This window comes from Macaca nemestrina, chromosome 17, assembly GCF_043159975.1.
Source record: "Macaca nemestrina isolate mMacNem1 chromosome 17, mMacNem.hap1, whole genome shotgun sequence".
Taxonomy (NCBI): domain Eukaryota; kingdom Metazoa; phylum Chordata; class Mammalia; order Primates; family Cercopithecidae; genus Macaca; species Macaca nemestrina.
Window position 1 is genome coordinate 22203846 of NC_092141.1, and position 4784 is coordinate 22208629.

The 4784-nt window shown below is 40.4% G+C and overlaps 1 pseudogene; it reads left to right on the forward strand.

Annotated features, from left to right (window-relative positions):
• Positions 1-3207: 3207 nt before the first annotated feature.
• Positions 3208-4556, forward strand: LOC139359327 (zinc finger protein OZF-like; annotated as a pseudogene).
• The last annotated feature ends 228 nt before the right edge of the window (positions 4557-4784 follow it).

Genomic DNA, 4784 nt, shown 5'->3' on the forward strand with positions numbered 1-4784 from the left:
ACCATGTTGGCCAGGCGGGTCTTGAACTCCTTACCTCAGGTGATCCACCCACCTCAGCCTCCCAAAGCATTGGGATTACAGGCATGAGCCACCGCACCCAGCCCTGGCTAATTTTTATATTTTTAGTGGAGACAGGGTTTCACCATGTTGGCCTGGCTGGTCTCGAACTCCTGACCTCAAGTGATCTGCCTGCTTCGTCCTCCCAAAGTGTTGGGATTACAAGCCAGAGCCACCATATCCAGATTGCTTTTTAACAAACCATCTCTATTCTTATTTCCACTAGAATGTAAACTTGATGAGAGCAGAAGATAAAAATTTTATTCAATACTGTTTATCCCTAGAGCCTAGAATTCTGCCATGCACATGTAAGGAGATAAGTATTTGTTGAACGAATATTTTCAGCAGCTGTTCTTAGACTGTTTGGTCTCAGAAACTCTTTACTTTTTTTCTGTAGAGATGGGGTCTCACTATGTTGTCAAGCCTGGTCTTGAATTCCTGGACTCAAGAGATTCTCCCACCTTGGCCTCCAAAATGTTGGGATTACAGGTGTGAACCACTGTGTCCAGCCTTGTTCTTTCTTTCTGAGAACATTTATAACCTCTGTATTTTCTGTTTTGAAATGTACGCTAATGTGTCTAGGTATGGGTCTTATTCTTACTCAAGTGGGCCCTTTGACTTACAGTAGAGGCATTTTTTTGTTCTTTGAATATTTCCTCCAATGAGTTTTCTTTTCTTTTGGAACTTCTTTTACTCAGCTTTTTGTTTCCTTGGTGTATACTCTGAATTTGTCATTGAAACTTCTACCATGAAATGACACTTTTCATTTGTGATCCTATTTTATCAGCCAAGTGAGCACCTAGCCAAGCCTGAGTTTGCTAGGGTGAGGCAGGCTATGCCTTCTGGAACAAGGTGTCTTCTTATTGATGAATGTGGATACGCTCCACTTTATCATCCCCCCCCCCCCGCTCCCCACAGTCTTAATTTCGAAGGGAACTTTCCTTTCCATTTCTTGCTTACAAAATCCTGTTATTGTTTAACTGACAAAATATCTTCTACCTATTCCAGATTGGTTTGAGTGTTGTTTGCTGGGCCTTGCCTTTATTTCCTCATAGCTTTTTTTCTCTTGATTTTGATGTCTTTCATGTTGGTGGAATTAGTGGAATATTTGTTAACAGCTCACTAAAAGGTGATCATAAGCTCTTTTGTGCCCAGGTGCTTGTATCTGGTAGGCTTCAGTGACTGAAAAGTGAAATGCTTAGTGAACCATTGGTCTCCGTCTTACAGAAGGATTACACTGTCTGACTCCAGTGAACTCAGCCACGGCCAAGTCCTTTCTTTTAGCCAATGAAATATGAATACAAGTGACACTTATCATCTTGCAGGGGCATCTTAATGAGGTTTTGTTTGTTGGTTGGTTTGGTTTTGTTTTGTTTTGTTTTGTTTTGTTTCTGAGTCCTGCTGTGTTACCCAGGCTAGAGTTGGAGTGCAGTGGTGTGATCTCAGTTCACTGCACCTCTGCCTCCCAGGTTCAAACGATTCTGATGCCTCAGCCTCCCAAGCAGCTGGGACTACAGGCGCACACCACCACTCGGGCTAATTTTTTGTATTTTTAGTAGAGATGAGGTTTTGCCATGTTAGCCAGGCTGCTAATGAGGTTTATTGTGGGCCTTTCAGTTTGTCCAGAGAAGGATCCTCTCATATCCTGCCCATAGGTATATATACCTGGTTGCCAGCATCTTTTGTCTTCAGCTGCAGAACGGTGCTGCAGATCTTACCATATATGTAGGTTTAATTTCTGATTTTCATATAGCAGCTCATTCCTGTCATCTGATTTGCTGAATGACCCCGAGCTCTGATTAAATTTCTGCAGAGGATAAACTTCTATTTCATGTAAAGGTGTGGCCAGTCCTTTGTTCTCATGAGTGGACAGTGTGTGTTCAACTGCTCCTTACGCTTTTTTCAGCCATCATCGTTTATTTCTTTTGAAAAACCTAATTCCCTTCATTTTCTGAGTCTTTCTGATATTTTGTGGTACAAATCACTGGCGTTCTCTTCTGCTGTACATTTCCATTATTTGAGTTTCCTCAGATAACTCTGTTGTGCACTGAAATCTTCCATATCCTTTCCATTATTGAAAAATCTGTTAATATCTGTTGCTGTGTACCAGCGTTTCTTCTATATTTTTTTTCCTTGTGAGTTTGTACCACTTTCCTCTTTCTTATCATTTTAATGGGGTTTTGGGAGGAAGTACTTGTTGGTTGATCTATTCTCTTTCTGTTAAATATGAGCATTATTTAACCAGGTGTGGTGGTTCACACCTGTAATCCCAGTTACACGGGAGGCTGAGGCAGGAGAATGACTTGAACCCAGGAGGCGGAAGTTGCAGTGAGCCAAGATTGCACCACTGCACTTCAGCATAGGTAATGAGCAAAATTCTGTCTCATAAATAAATAAATAAATAAAATATGAGCAGTATTTTTCTTCCTTAGCATCCCAGGTGGACTTTCTAATATTTATGTAGTCATCTTTTTCTTCTATGTAACAGTTCTTCATTATTTGTTATACAACTTGCTAAATTCTGAAATAGAAAGGTTGTTTTTCAAGAGTACTCTCAGCTTTGTGGACCCATTTATGTTAATTTTCTACCTAGATCACCTCAAGTAGGGTTCCCTTCTCATAATTTAGTTGGAAGCTTTAATGATATAGACGCTTTTCATATTGGGAAATGGGCTACCAGAGTTAATCTCAAAAAAGCACAGTTTGACGTTTCATTGCTAGTAATGGGAAAATTCACAAATAAAAGTGACGGTAATATATAGGCAAGATGAAGGGCTTACCATGTGCCAGCCATGGTTCTGAGCACTTTATGAATTAACTCCTTCGTGCTATGGTTCTTCATACTCCATTTTAGAAGAAGTCTGAGAAGATGATGAAGAGATAGACAGGCACAAGGACTTGGGGGGCACGTTGATTCATCTCCAGTAAAGACTGAGGAAAAGAGCATTGAATATAAGAAAAAATACTTCCTCTGTTCTCAGACCTTATTTCTTTTAAGGCCACACTTTTTTGAAGTTTTGAGTTTGAATCACAACCTGGATTGAAATCATGAGGGAGCTCGTGTAGGAAAAAATCATCAAGGGAGTTAGTTGGGAACTTCTCTACCACAGCTTACTCCTTATGGTATTAACCCTCTTTAAGTGTAAATACCTTTGGTTTAAAACATTTGTTCCTCATCTGACACCAGAGTGTTCATCCTGGAGAGAAGCCCTGTGAATTTACTGAATGTGGGGGAAGTTTTACTCGCATGTCGCATTTCATCAAACGTAGAAATCATGCTGAAGAGAAACCCTGTGCGACTAAGGAGTATTGACAAACCCTTAGCTAGATGACAGCCCTCACTGAGAAGCAGCAAATTCATGCTGGAGAGAAAGCAGTGAAGGTAGCAATACTTTGCTGAATATTAGAACATTTTTCTGGAGAGAAAGCATTGAATGTACTGAGTGTGATAACATTTCCTCTCAAACCGTATCCCTTACTCTGCATTTAGGAGGTCACACACAGAGAAACCTTATAAATGTAAGAGATGTGGAGATATCTTAAGCCAAAAGTACATCCTCATTCATCAAGAAATTTGTACTGGAGAGAAACCTTGTGAATATGAGAAAGCTTCCATTCAGATGTCACACCTCAGCTGGCAGAGAATTTACAGTGGGGAAAACCCCTTTGCCTGTAAGGTATGTGGGAAAGTCTTCAGCCACAAGTCAAACCACACTGAGCATGAGCATTTTTACATGAGAGAGAAAACTTTTGAATGTAACAAGTGTGGGAAAGCCCTTAGCCAAAAGGAGTATGTCATTAAACATCAGAACACCCATGCCGGTGAGAAGCTTTTTGAATGTATTGAATGTGGAAAATCCTTTAGCCAGAAGGAAAACCTCCTTATGTACCAGAAAATTCACACTGGAGAAAAATCTTTTGAAAGTAAAGATTGCAGGAAAGCTTTCATTCAGAAGACAAACCTCATCAGACACCAGAGAACTCACACAGGAGAGAAGCCCTTTGTATGTAAGGAGTGTGGAAAAACCTTTAGTGGTAAATCCAACCTTACTGAGCATGACAAAATGCAAATTGGAGAGAAGACTTTTAAACGTAGTGAATGTGGAATAACCTTTGGTTAGAAGAAGTACCTCATACAACGTCAGAACATTCACAGTGTAGAGAAACGCTATGAATGTAATGAATGTGGAAAAGCCTTCTCTCAGCAAACATCACTTATTCTACATGTGAGAATTCATCCAGGTGATAAACCTCATGAATGCAATGCTTGTGGAAAAGGCTTCTCTCAGAGCTCATCTCTCACGGTGCATGTGAGAAGCCATACTGGTGAGAAGTCCTATGGTTGTAATGAATGTGGGAAAGCTTTCTTTCAGTTCTCAACCCTTGCTGTGCATTTGAGAATACACACAGGTAAGAAGCCTTATCAGTGGAGCGGCTGTGGGAAAGCTTTCAGCAGGAAGTCACACGACATTAGACACTAGAAAATTCATCCTCACTAAAAACCCCATGAACGCCTAGAAAGTGGGAAAGCTTTCATCAGAAATTTGCACCTCATCATGCACCAGAAATAATCCTTCTGAAGCAAAGCACCACGAATGAGGTTAACTTTAACAACTAAAAACTCAAGGGACACCAGAAAATTTGTACAGAAGACAAAGACACGCATATGATAAAGAGCCTGTGTCCAACAAAGAAACCTGCAGCAGAGATAATGGTAAAAGTTTAGG